The sequence below is a fragment of the Chenopodium album genome, chromosome 7 (genome assembly GCF_948465745.1).
Source record: "Chenopodium album chromosome 7, dcCheAlbu1.1, whole genome shotgun sequence".
Classification (NCBI taxonomy): Eukaryota; Viridiplantae; Streptophyta; class Magnoliopsida; order Caryophyllales; family Amaranthaceae; genus Chenopodium; species Chenopodium album.
In genome coordinates, this window is record NC_137840.1 from 54,527,173 (window position 1) to 54,541,926 (window position 14,754).

The window sequence follows — 14,754 nt, forward strand, 5'->3', positions numbered from 1 at the left end:
GTGTTCCAGATCAGGTTACATTCCATTCGATCCTAAGATTGAGCGCTCGTTCCATAGACAAAAGAATCTTTATAGACAAATCCTGGCGGGTTTTGAGGAAAAAAATAATCGAAGAGACCCTCCAACTGATTCCAGTGACTCAGAAATTCCTTCAGATCCAGAATCAGAGATGGCGGTACCAAAGAAGCTCAGTGATTACTCGCAGCCAAAGCTCACAGATTTTCCTCACCTTACTCCCACTTCGGCCCTTGATGGAGTGCAATTTGAAATCAAACCCCAATTTATCACCATGATAGAGAGGAAGCAATTCAGTGGAGCTAAGGGTGAAGATCCTAATATTCACATTGCAGATTTCTGCCAGTATTGCAACACCATTAGACAAGCCGGGTCACGCTGGACCAAATCAGGGATATTCTTTTTCCCTTTTCATTATGTGGAAAAGCTAAATTATGGTTTAAGGGTTTGAATAGAACTGCACTTGGTATTACTGACTGGGAAACTCTTGCCTTGAATTTTTATAATAAATATTACCCTGCAGAGAGAACAACTGTACTAAGGAGTGCTATTCTGAACTTCGCCCAAGAGGCTGATGAAACTCTATATGAGGCTTGGGAGAGGTTCAAGGATCTACAGAGAGAATGCCCCCACCAAAATCTAGCACAATGGCAATTGGTCCAAGCCTTTTACAATGGACTTGGAAATTCATCTAGATCAGTTCTAGATTCTGTAGCCAGTGGGAGGTTCATGAATTTAAATGTGGACGATGCAGGACAGGTTATCGAAGACATGGCAATACACAATTCCCAATACGGGAATCCGAGAGGGTTTGCTAAGAAAGGAAAACATAATGTTGATTCCGTATCCTTATTGCAAGCTCAGTTAACATCTATTTTTCAGAAACTAGATAGTCTTACTATTTCTCCTAACTCTGTAGCTAATGTTTCTGCTGTTGCTAACAATGAAGCTTTTTGTGAAAATTGTGGAATTGTAGGGCATTGAGAGCAAAATTGTAGGAGTTCCATGGAGCAAGTTAATGTCATTCAAACCTATAGACAAAATAACACATACTCTAACTCTTATAATCCTGGTCTCCGGAACCATCCATATCTTTCTTATTGGAGTACCAATGTACAAAACCCTCCACCTCCACAACAACCACAACAGCAACCCCCGCAACAATATTACCACCCAAATTCCGGCTAGAAAAGTCAAGCATCACCCTCATCATCTTCCGACCCTACCATGACAGAAATTAGAGCAATGCTTGCCAATATGCAAAAGCATATGGAGAGTAGGGATGCGCAAATTGATTCTATTTTAGCCCACAATAAAATCATGGATAATCAAATTGCACAACTTTCATCAACCCTACAACCCCGGCAGCAGGGAGCTCTACCATCACAACCTATCCATCCTACAGATCAGGCCAATGCAATCACTCTAAGGAGTGGTTCACATTATGATGGACCTCCTATGCCAAAGGAAGATAGACCAGTTCCTGATCTAGATTCCTCTATACCAAACACTAATCCTGCTAACCCTGCAGGGCTACAAATAGATACTAACTCTACTAATGTTTCTATGCAGGGTAAATCTCAGGATAAGGGAGGAGATGTGCAGAGCCCGGTTATCAAACTACCATTTCCTAATAGACAACTGAAGAGTAAGTTTGATAAACAATTTGGTAAGTTCTTAGAGGTTGTGAAAAACCTGCAGGTAACAGTTCCTTTCACTGATGTAATCACTCAAGTTCCTGCTTATGCTAAATTTATGAAAGACATTCTGACTAGGAAAAGGGCCTTTAATGAAGTAGAAACTGTGGCTTTCACAGAGGAGTGTAGCGCTCTATTGCAAAATAAATCCCCTCCTAAATTAAAGGATCCCGGTAGTTTTTCTATCCCTTGTCATATAGGGAATGTTTTTATTGATAAAGCTTTGTGTGATTTGGGTGCTAGTGTCAGTGTTATGCCATCGTGTATCTGTGCTAAACTTAATATGGGAGAATTTAAAGTTACTAATATAACTTTGCAAATGGCAGATCGCTCTGTAAAATATCCCTTAGGTATTTTAGAGGACGTCCCTGTCAGAGTTGGTAAATTTTTTATTCCTGTTGATTTTGTTGTTTTATACATGGCAGAGGATACGCAAATACCCATTATATTAGGTAGGCCTTTTCTCCATACTGCAAGAGCCAATATTGATGTGAAAAATGGCAAACTAACCCTTTCTATAGGTGATGATAATGTTATTTTTAATCTAAGGAAAGTTTTGAAAGGGCCTATTGTAGGGAATAATTTCAGGCTTTAAAATCCCTCTAGCTTGAACCCCACTGTGATCATACACTAAAGTACGGTGGCGTCCAAAAGGGAAGAAGATTGAGCAAAAGTGTCGCCAACAAGTTTTTTAGGAACTTGTAAACCGTTCACGAGGTGAAGGTTACACCCCTTAACGATCCAAGAGATCGTCAACTCCATAAGGTCTAGAACCAAATAAGGGTTCGGGGATGAAGGTACAAATCCAACCTAAAAGAGATTGAACCTGCCCTAATAATAGGCCTCTACTTTATTCTGATCGTATTCATGTGTGCTTTCTGACTAACATGTAACCCTAAACCTGTTTAATCTATGTTGGTTGAATTTAATGCACAAATAAATCTATTATTGGCGATCACTTGAATTATAATCAAATTAACCCTAAACAAGATTATTAATCATCTTATTAAGCGTGATTACAAGTACCAATTCCCTTTAAACATGCATAAAGGATGTGATCAAGCAATAAATAATAAATAAACATCAAGCAACATAATAATAATCAACATCATGAATAATAACATTATAATCATCATAAATTATAACAATTATAATCATAATCATGTTAATATTAAAGCATTATAATAGCAAGATCCTAGGCATGATACTAACAAGATTAATAACAAACCCTAGCATGTCACTAAGCAATAAAAATCAAATCTTTAACCCTAACATGATACTAACAATCATAGATATTAGGAAGAACATAGGAAGCATCATAGCAATCATATTCAATATTAAAATTACCCTAGACATGATACTAGGAATATCATAATAACAATATAAACATGATGTCTACATCATAATATCAATAAATCATTAAAGTACTTACTTTGATGCCTCGTACCTCTTTCTAATAACAAAATACACGCGTTAGTAACTTCAAGGAAAATAATAAATCAAACAATTAAATTAAATAATGGAAAGAGAGATTTAGGACCAAACCCTCAGAAATTAAACCTTTCACGTCTAGGCCGGGCGAAGACAACTTCGAATATGGCTAGGTGTTTCTAGATCTTGTGAATGCGGAATTTTGTATGAAAAACAAAGTTAGAATTAAAGAAAGAGAGAGAGAGAGAGAGAGAGAGAATTAGAAAACTGATTGTAGATGAATGATTGTGAGAATTGGTGATGAATGAAAATGGAGTTTTTAATACGATATTTATAGAGAAAATCAGCCAAAAAGATAAATTAAAAAAAACAGAGTCTGACGCATAAAAAACAGAGCTGGCGCCAACCTTGGCTAACTAGCGCCAGGCACCAGCACTAGCGCCAGGCGCCAAGCCTGATTTTAACGCGTTTTCGAAAATCAGATAAATTTACCGTACTGGAGGATAAAATCATATAATTTCTTCGAAAATGCTATTTGATTTTAATTAAAACTCTGAAAAGTCAAAAGTCAATTTATCAATGCTAGTTGAATTAGGAATGAAAAGAACCTTCTAGAAGATTCTAATAGACTAAAACCATTCCTAATTGCATTAGGAATGATAAATCATATTAGGCCATCCCCTAGATCATTGGGCCGTATATAAAGCTCAAACCGGGCCCAGTTTAGTAAATTGGTCATAACTTCCTCAATATTCATCAGAATTGGGCTTATAATATATCGTTGGAAAGGTCTTTGCAAGCCCCATCCAACTGCACTACTAATGGACCCATATCATGGACCAACCAAACTGGATTGGCTATTTTCTTAAAATAAGTTTTAAAAAACAGAGAGAAGAGAAAAGAAAATAAAACTTTCCGCAACACTAGACTTTCCACACTTTCGCTTCATTCGATTATGATTCGACGTGAAAGGTACTCATCACTGGGTTTGGTTTTGGGGAGACACAAATGGGTGTCTACAGAAGCCCCCACTTTGACTGAGTTTGGAGAAACGCGAGTTTCGAAAACAAAAGTCAAAGTATCGATAAGGACGGAGAATGATTCAGAACGTTCTGCGATCCTAAATCATCTTGCAACGCCGATACCTGCAAACTAGCGGTAGTTAAACAGATAAAAGAGTTAAGAAACGCGTATTTTGCACCGTAGAGCACACGTCTCTGAAAGTAACCGATTCGTTTTGATGACCTCCTGCAAGATAGAGAATGTCATCTCGCTTGAAAACTGCTACGCCTGTAACTGCTTCCAAATTAGAAGACTGCTTCGCCTCAAACGATCCTCCTCCGCAATGATAATATTCCGCGTCCAAGGGAATACTATCGAAGATTATTTCTCTTGAAACAATCCTCATCTGTATTGATAATATTCCACATCCTAGGGAATACTATCGAAGATTATTTCTCTTGAAATAATCCTCATCTGCATTATGACCATCTTCCATGCCTGAGGGAATATGATCAAAGACAACTTCGCCCGAAATTACCTCCAGTTGTTTGTGACAACTCTCCGCAAGCTAGGGAATGCCGTCGAAGATATCTTCTCTTGAAGTCATCTTTTGATGCGATAATTTTCCAAAGGAAATTACCGAAGATCCACGCCTGTCGATCTTTAAAAGTTCGCCTGAACTTTGCTTCCGCTATGCCTGTACGTCGGCGCTTCCGTTGCTTTGAACCTGTACGTCGGTGCCCTTTGCTTTTGAACCTATATGTCGGTGCTTTTTTGCTAATGAGCCAATGCTTAGCCGCTTTAAGCTAAGTGAGACGATCTTTTATCAGGTCGATCACTTCATGTAATCAAGCCGATTACTAAATCATGTCAAATTTCTTAGAGGGGCTAACTAGCGTACCAAGGAACCCAAAAATATGTTGCAGAAGGCTAGCACAACCTCATCAGGTGGTTGGGTGCTTTGGCGCCGCTGAAAAACCATCAGCGCCACCTTATTAGCATTAGCGCCAGGCGCTGATATTGGCGCTAGGCACCAAGCCAAATTTGTGACGCCAATGCATAGGGCTGGGCGCCAGCACTGGGACTTCCTTTAATATCCCTTTCCTCTTCATTTGCTGCTTTGCTCGTCGCAATTTTGCTCGAAAAAAGTCCGAAAACTTCAATTGCTCGGTTCTTGCTCGTTTCTCAACCGAATTTGCTCAAATTTGTTGCAAATCAAAGCTCTTTTCATCTATTTTCCTGATCTATGTAAGTTTTCTTCAAACTCACATTAGTTTTCATGAATTCTTGTCATGTTTATTCACGAATTTCATGAAAATTCGAAATTTATAATGCTCAATTTGCTTTGTTTGTCAAATTTTATGCCATGAAATTGCTTGATTATGTTTATATATTTCCTTGGGAGTAATTTGAGACTTGTTTGACTCAATTTGGTGAAGAAATGAGCAATTTGCCATTGTTGGACCTCTTGAGGTTGTGAAGAACAATGTGGCTTGTTCTTGATATTTTTGCTAGCAATTTTTGTTCAATTTGTCACAATAATCACTATAGTGTTGCAAGAAATTGTTTGATTGCTTGAAAAATGCTGTTATGCTTAATTTGAATTTTTGCTCTGTTTTAGTACTACGTACTCTGTTTTTGCGAATATAGTATCATGCGGCTAGGCGAACTTTAGATGCTATAGAGCCTTAATTTATGATGATTCTGCACAATGTAGCATGGCTAGACAACGAGGCTCGAGTTCACGGTCCCGAAACACTAGACGGGAGCATGAGCCCGTGGAGGATGACATCACGCCTTCCACTTCACTTGGTCGGCTTACGGAGTGAGATGAGCGGACCCTGTTCTTCGCCCCTGTGCACCACATTTCTGAGAGGGTGAGACAGGGCGTCGCGCCCGGGAGGACACGACATCACGGTTCTGGCTGTGATGGTTTGGACGATTTGTACAGGATGTACATCGCTAGGGATCTTGAGACGAGACTCCTATGGGAGTCTTGCGGGCTAGCTACTCTGTTTAAGACCTCCGAGGCTATGGTCGCCTCCAGCGGGGGTCATCATGTAGTGCGCGCTTTGGTGGAGTTCTTCTGGGACACTACCAACACCTTCCATTTCCCCTGGGGCGAGATGATGGTCACCCCTACAGACTTCAGTCTAATCACAGGACTGGAGTTTACTTCTGTGCCACTGCCGTTTGACAGCGGAATCGACGTCTTCTCTTCGGAGGTCGAGGAGCTGTTGGGGCCGATCGCTATTCGGGCCCGAGCTGAGGTCGAGACGACTCAGTTTAGTGCTAGAGGAATTCGCCGCTCGACGCTGGCAGCGGCTCTTGATGACGATGCGACCACCCGAGAGCAACGGGTGCGCATCTTTGCGCTGATGTTGTTGTCAGGGACATTCTCCCCTGACAAGGGTAGTAGGGCATTGCTTTACTACCTCCCTACTGCCCGTGACCTTCACCGGATCGGGACTTATGACTGGGCTAGCGTGGCCTATGCTGACTTTATTCGTGTGCTGAGGGACTCGTGTCGACACCGGTCCTTTGGGACGAACGTCGCTTTATCTGCCTTTTGGAAAGTCGTAGAGGTAAACATTATTCCCTATAAGGTTTAGCTCTACATATTGATTAGCATTTACTCACACTTTTAAACCCTTGTAGATCTGGTTCTACGAGTACTTTCCTTCTGCTGCGCCGGCGAGACCATCGCCGCGGAGATTTCCAGTGAGCGCCTCTTGGGGCGGCCACCATGTGGACATGTCCACTACACATGTCCGAAACTGGATCATCTCGGTACGACTTTTATTGTTTATCTTGCTTTTCCGCGGTGTTTTAGACATATTCTTGCCTGATTGATGCTCTTTATAGGGACCTGAGGTGGTATACCGGCCGTGGGGCGGTTGGACGGTCCCTGGGTTAGCCGCACAGTATTCTGCCGAGCGTCGCTATTTCTCGGGGACTTATGGAGCGGTCGCGTACTTAGGAGAGAGGGTCGCTAGACAGCATTCTTCTGATGTCTTCGTCGTTCCTGCTGCTCCACCACGTCATATGTTCGACGAGGCGCGTTTGTCGAGCATGTCTGAGGGAGCTGGTACCCCTTGGCGGTCCCATGTGATCCTCGGGCGGTGTTATGCTGAGGAGCTGCTACCTTTGTTAGCTCCAGTTCCCGTACCGGCTGAGGATGTGAGGGTAAGATTTTTTTAGCTTTACTTTCCACTAAGTAGCCCCCAAGTAATGCTTTACTGATTTTTTTCTGCTTTATCAGGATGGTGCTGCTGAATTCGTGCCACCCCGTATGTCCATCCATTACTAGGGGATGTACGGGCTGATTGAGGAGATGATTTCTCCAGCTCCCGAGGGCGAGTGCTTCGTAGAGCGGTCGATTCCTCGCCACCAGACTCGAGTAAGCCTAGTTTTTTCAGAATTTTTGTGTTCATATATCATGCATTTTTACTGACTTATTTTTCTGACAGTTTTCACGTGAGGTGGTTTCGGCGATGGCATAGATGCCTTTCGGAGCCAGCTCGTCCGGATGAGGAACGCGGCCACTTGCCGTCGGGATGACGTCACCCGAGAGGTAGTCTTTCTTTATGTATTTCCTTGCATTGCTGCTTCAATTTTACCTTGTTTCTGATTTAATTCTTTTTGTAGGGCCAGCCTATCGCTTCTCACACCCGCGCGAGACCTGAGGGGCGAAGGGATCCGTCGAGGTCCAGTTCGAGACGTCGTCGCACTTCGGCAGGGGGTAGAGGTGGTCGCTCTGAGGCTGCTCGAGCTGACGTTGCTGAGGGCTCGGGATCTTCTTCTGAGGGTGCTCATGCTGCACCGGTAGAAGAGGCTACCTCGGCTTTCAGAGGTGGTGGGATGTACGAGGTAGGCTCGTCATCGCAGCAGCCTCCGCGGCCTCAGCCCCAGGTTGATCCTGGCTGGAGTGGTCCTATATGAGTCTTCTTCCTTCTACGAAGACTGGAGCTGGAGCTGAAGCTGGTGGAGAGGTGACTCCTCGTACGGCGCATTTTTATGATATGATGGGCCTACGTCCTCCGGCGCCGTAGTTTGTTCCTGTGTATATTTTATTTTGACTTTTCCTAGAACTTTGCCTTAAACTCATTATACATCTTGTATATTTATGTTATTATGAGTTTATTTGATTGTTATTATTATGTGTATGTTAGTGTGTGCAAGAAAAGTGTGACAAACAATTTTGCGCAAAAATTCCGTCATTTTTATTATTGATGGAGGGTATCCGACTCTCTCCCCCAAAAAGAAAAAATAAAAAAAGGAAAAAATCGAATAAAATGTCGGGTGTTCGGAATTTAAAATAAAGTCCAAAAAGAATAATATAAATTAAAAATAATAGTTATTTAAATTTATTAAGAAAAAGGATAAAAAAGGATGTTTAGGAAAATTAAGCGGATCCATAAAGTCATTAACCGACTCGAGTTTAATATTAAAAACCCAAGTTGAGCACGCGCGGCTGATCTGGAAACTTGGCGCCAGCTGGCGCCACACTATGGCGCGTATTGACACCAATTGACGCCAATTGACGCCAATTGACGCTGATGCCGTATTTCATTCTGATTAAAGTTCTTCGCAATTTCTGTATAAATACCCCCTTGCCCAGCCGATTCTTCTCATAATTCCAGCGAATAAATAATTCTCTTCTTTAGAAAAACAATAATCATGTCTTTAGTCACCAAAACCTTCACACAATACACTCCTGAATGGTGTCGATCTCTTAATGCTAGAGACAGAAAGGAATTAGATTTATTTCACTTGGGGGGAATTTATGGCATCAAAGGGGTAGATCTTGACCTAGACTTCATACATACCGCTTTAGAATTTTGGAATGTTGATACTCATTGTTTCAGAATAGGGTATGATGAGATTAGCCCTTTGACGGAGGAATTTGGTGCTATTTTAGGCTTCCCTGCAATAGACCTTGTAGTAATCCCTAGAGTAGACGCATACTATTATAAGGATTTTGAGCGCTTATTTAATTTAAAGGAAAGGGATTTATCAAAAATAGTAGATGGCAACATAGTTAATTTGAAAGAATTTGCACGCCATTATTTTGATAAACCTCTTTCTGAATCTTTTCATATATATAGAAGAAGGGCGTTCTTATTTTGCATGCTTAACCAATTTTTCTTAGTAGTGGTAAAAATAATGAAGGCCAATCAATTATAACCACTGTTTTAGAACAAATTGAATCAGGGAGGAATCCAATGCCATTAATGGTTGGAGAGACTATGATTAGTCTAGATGAATTGAAAAGGGACCCAAAAGCGCCTCTTCGCGGTTCTCCAATTTTATTACAGGTAGAAAAATAATATTTTTAATTACAGAAATCAAAAAATACATTTTTGTATTGTAATAATAATTTATTTGCATTGCAATTTTTTCACAGATGTGGCTAATGGAGAGGCTAGGATTAATTAGCCCTCCGGACGACATTGAAAAGTATACTCTCAATTGCTTCGTGAGAAGGAAGAAGCGCATCCCTAAAATTGGGCGTCATGGGTGGAGAAAAGTCTTCGAATCACGTGATTTTGCTATCAAGTGGGTCGTCCCATGGTGGAAAATAGAAAGGATGGTTGGTGTTAACAAGCAACCTTTCTGCCGTCTTCTAAGCTTGTCTCGTGTAACTTATTATTACCCCTGCAGGGTAAAAAGACAATACGGCTTGCTTCAGAATATTCCTTCCGGGGATCTTCGTCCTCCCTATTAGTACCCTGTATCTCAAGAAGTAGATAGATTCGATGCTTACTGGAGCGCTAGACCTTTATGGGAAGTGATTACCCAAAAGGTTCCTCCTTCTTTGCCCAATGATGTAAAGAAGTGGTTGCTGAAAAAATCTTCGATTGATCAGGGTAGAACCGATGTGAAGAATCGTCTAGGTGACAGGGTGATTCCCGCCAAGGAACGCTTAGGTGCAAGAATTGAATTTAAAACACCTGCATTGCCTAGGAAGAAAGGTGCTACCAAAGACGAAGGGAAAAGGAAAGCCAACACCATAGATAAAAAGGCTTGGGTGGAAAAGAAGCATGGAGTGTTAGCTGAAGAGGAGACCATCTACTCCAAAATTGAATGTAGGTCCTCTAAAGGATGCCTACTAGCTAAAGTTATGGATGAAGAGGAGGAAGCAGACAAAAATTGGAAAAGAGCTAGAAAGGAAAAGAAAGATTAAGAGCATTGCTTAGCTTTAAATTTATTAGACTTAGATTATTTTTTTATTTAAAGTTAATTTATTTCAGCTTTATTTAAATTCCATTAATAATGTAATTTTATTTTATTAATGAAATTTCAGCTTTCAATTAAATTATTTACTTTAAATTTATTTTATTAAAGCAATTGAAATCGAAAAAAAAATCAATTTTCCAGAAATTCTTCCAGTACGGAAGTCGAAAATTTTCCGAAAAACACCGAGATTCGCCCAGAGTTTATTTCCGAGTTGGCGCCAGTCATTGGCATTTGGCGCCTGTCATTTAAGTCTGGCGCCAGGCGCCAATTCCATCGGCTGGCGCTGGTGACTTCTTGCTGGCGCCAGGTTCTTTTCTGCGACGCCAATAATTCGCCGATTTTCTGTTGAATTTTTTAATTAATTCTGGAACGCGGAGATGTCGAAAAATAAAGTGGCCGCACCCGCAAAGGGTTGCCTACGTATCCTTTCTTAAGGAATCAGGCCGGACGTAGCTCTCTTGAGTATCCTACTCAAGTAATTTATGTGTAGTATTTCTTAAGTTGGTCAAGATTTGTCATGTTTGAGAATTCATTGCCATACATATCAGTTAGTTTTGCTGCACCTCCTGGCAGGATTGTTTTGACAATGTAGGGTCCAGACCAATTAGGTCTAAATTTACCCCTTGGGTCTAAAACATTTTTCCTTAGCGCTTTTAATACCAAGTCTCCTACTTTGATATTTCTTGTCTTGACTTTCTTATTAAAATGCCTAGCCATACGAGTCTGGTAACACTGAGTGTGATGTAGTGCTTCTAGTCGCTTCTCATCGAGTAGAATCAATTCTTCATATCTTGCCCTAGTCCATTCAACTTCATCGAGTTTACTCTCTAACGCAATGCGTAGAGATGGTATTTCTAGTTCGACAGGTTGTACGGCATCCATTCCATATACCAAGGAAAATGGCGTATTTCCTGTTGATGTACGGATTGACGTGCGATAACCCCACAATGCGAAGTGAAGCTTGTCAGGCCAATCCTTATAATTTTCCGTCATTTTCTCGATAATGGTCTTTAAATTTTTTATTAGCTGCCTCGACTGCTCCGTTTGCTTGAGATCTATAAGGGGAAGAATGATGATAGATGTTGAATGCCATATTTTTTGTAGCAATTCTTCACATTCGGCTTGAAAGTGAGTTCCATTGTCACTTATCATTTCATGTGGGACTCCATATCGACAAATAATATTTCTTTCGATAAAGAGTGCTACATGTTTTACAGTGAGTTTAGCGTACGATTGCGCTTCGACCCACTTTGTAAAGTAATCAATTGCTACTAGAATAAATTCGTGTTCTCCTGTTCCTGGGGGAGTGATTTTGCCAATGATGTCAATTCCCCATGTAGAGAATGGCCATGGCGATGTGTAGGTGTAGAGCAAAGATGGAGGGACTATTGTAAATTGGCGTAAATTTGGCATTTAGGGCATCTTTTTACATATTGATGGCAATCCCTATTCATTGTAGTCCAATAATATCCTTCTCGCATTATTTTCTGGACTAACATTTTACCATTTATATGTGTCCCACAGATTCCTTCGTGGACTATTCGCATTGCTCTTTGTGCATCCTTCTTTCCTACGCATAGGAGAGCTCGACCTTTAGGTACCCTTTTATGTAGCTCGTTGTCTATGAGTACATATTGCGAAGCCAAAAGTCTTAATGCTCGCTTTGCTCTTTTTTCAGCATGAGGAGGGTATCCTCCATTGGTGACATAATTGAGTATGTCCGTGTACCATGGTTCTTCTTCTTCTTCTTCTTCTTCTTCTTCTTCTTCTTCGCCTTGGACTACTTCGTCGTCTTCTATGGCCTGGATGTATGCTGGTTTGTGCCTTTTTTCGATAATTAGAGGCATTTGCTTAATTTCCGTGGGAATCCTAACCATTGAGGCTAATCTTGCCAAGGCATCAGCAAATTGGTTTTCTTCTCTAGGTAGATATGTGTATTCTACCTTCTCTAACTGATCGATAAGAGTTTCCAGATAGGTTTGGTAAGGGGCTAGGCTTTCGCTCCTTACTTTCCACCTCTTAGATATCTGATTGATGATCAAAGAAGAGTCTTCGAATATCCTTAACTTCTTCACTCCCAATGCCAAAGCTGTTTCAAGGCCTACCACGCATGCTTCATATTCAGCAGCATTGTTGGTAACGTCGAAATCAAGCTTTATGGAGATTGGAACATGCTCCTTTTTAGGTGATACTAGTAGTACTCTAACGCCACATCCCTTTTGGTTTGAGGCTCCGTCGAAATACAAGGTCCAAGTATCATCTTCAGTGACCATTAGGTCTTCATCTGGGAATTCATTGTCTTGTATTGGCGTCGAGTCTTCTATTGGAAGGTCTGCTAGAAAGTCTGACACCACGGATCCTTTAATAGCTTTTTGTGGCATAAACCTTACATCAAACTGGGCTAGATTGACTATCCATCTTGATATGCGTCCATTGAATGTAGATTTCTCGAACAGATACTTGAGTGGATCTAATCGGGAGACTACGAAAACGGTATGCACCAACATGTAATGTCTTAACTTAGTTGTGGCCCACACCAAGGCGAGGCACAACTTCTCGAGCGGTGTATAGCGTGTTTCGTATTCGAGCATCTTTTTACTTAGGTAATAGATTGCGTTCTCTTTGCCTTCTACTTCTTGTGCTAGCATAGCTCCCATTGTCTCTTTGGTATCCGTCAAATATAACCTAAGAGGTATTCCGGGAAGTGCTGGTGCTAATACGGGAGGATTAGCGAGATAGGATTTGATCTTTTCAAAGGCTTTTTGACACTCGTCATCCCATATTACTGGTACATTCTTCTTGAGCTTCTTGAAGATTGGTTCACATATTGTCGTCAGTTTTGATATGAACCTACTTATGTATTGCAACCGGCCAATAAATCCTCGAATCTGTTTCTCAGTCTTGGGCGGTGGCATTTACATGATTGCTTTAATCTTTGTTGGATCTACCTCTATTCCTCTAGAGCTTATGACGTATCCCAAGAGCTTGCCTGAGGTGACTCCAAAAGCACATTTTGATGGATTCAACCTCATATTATATTTTCTTAGCCTTTCGAAAATTTTCCTTAAAGCTAGTTGATGTACTGGACGGTCTTTTGATTTTACAATCATGTCGTCGACATATACTTCGACTTCTTTATGCATCATGTCATGGAGTAAGGCAGTTGCTGCACGTTGGTAACTAGCACCCGCGTTTTTCAACCCGAACGACATTACTGTGTAGCAGTAAGTGCCCCATGGTGTTATAAAGGTTGTTTTCTCCATGTCTTCTTCTGCCATGAGAATCTGGTTGTAACCTGCGTACCCATCCATGAACGAAAGAAGCGCGTGATTTGCCGTGTTATCTACCAGAATATCGATGTGTGGCAAAGGGAAGTCGTCCTTTGGACTTACCTTATTTAGATCTCGATAGTCGACACACATCCTTACCCTTCCGTCTTTCTTCGGAACTGGGACGACGTTGGCGACCCATTCAGGGTATTTGGATACCTTGATGAAACCTGCAGTTATTTGTTTTTGAACTTCTTTTATTTTAAGTGCTACGTCGAATTTCATTCGACGTAACTTTTGTTTTACAGGTTTCATTCCTGGAATTAGTGGTATAGTGTGTTGAGCTATTTCTCTATTAATGCCTGACATATCTTCATATGACCAAGCAAATACATCGATAAATTGTTTAAGTAAGTTAATTAAATCGGTTCTTGCTTGTTTATTCAATGTTAATCCGATTTTAACTTCTCTTTTATGAGTTGAATCATTCGATATATCAACTGTTTCAGTTTCTTCAATTATCGGTGTTTTCTTTTCGAGTGTTTCCATTGCTTTAATAATTTCTTTGTCTTTTTCATCGTTAGCTAAGCAATGCTCGTCATCTTGGGTTAGAGAAGAACACAAGAAGTAAGGAGAATGAGAAATATTATTATACTCTGAGATCATTACATCAAAGAGTGATATGTCCTCAGGGACTGGATCACTAACTATCCTAGGAGAAGCAATAGGAGGGGGAGGTGTTACTACTAAAGACTTAGAAGATTCTAAAGGGAAAGACTTTGACTCGGACTCTAACTCAGACGACTCTTCAAACATCGGTCCTTGCCCTGTCGTGATTGATATCTTCCTTCTGCTTGGAGTAGTCACTTTGATAGTCTTGCGCCACCCTTTTAGTGATCCTTCAGCTGGAGTAATTAGCTTCGAGGGGTCGAAGATTTCAATTTGTAGGACCGTTTGAATGAGCGAGGAGTTATCTTCTTCATAAGTTGGCTCATTCTTTTCTCGCCCAAGCAGTAATCCCATGACGTTAAAGTCAAAGCATGGGGGTGCTTTCTCCTTATGGACGGGAGTTGGGATTTCATCAGTAAAGTAGCAATCCA

General features: G+C 40.9%; 1 non-coding gene across 1 annotated transcript; it reads right to left on the reverse strand.

Annotated features, from left to right (window-relative positions):
- Positions 1-549: 549 nt before the first annotated feature.
- Positions 550-656, reverse strand: LOC145641238 (small nucleolar RNA R71). The gene has a single exon (XR_014115296.1). It is a non-coding gene; the product is annotated as a small nucleolar RNA R71 (small nucleolar RNA).
- Between the last annotated feature and the right edge of the window lie 14,098 nt (positions 657-14,754).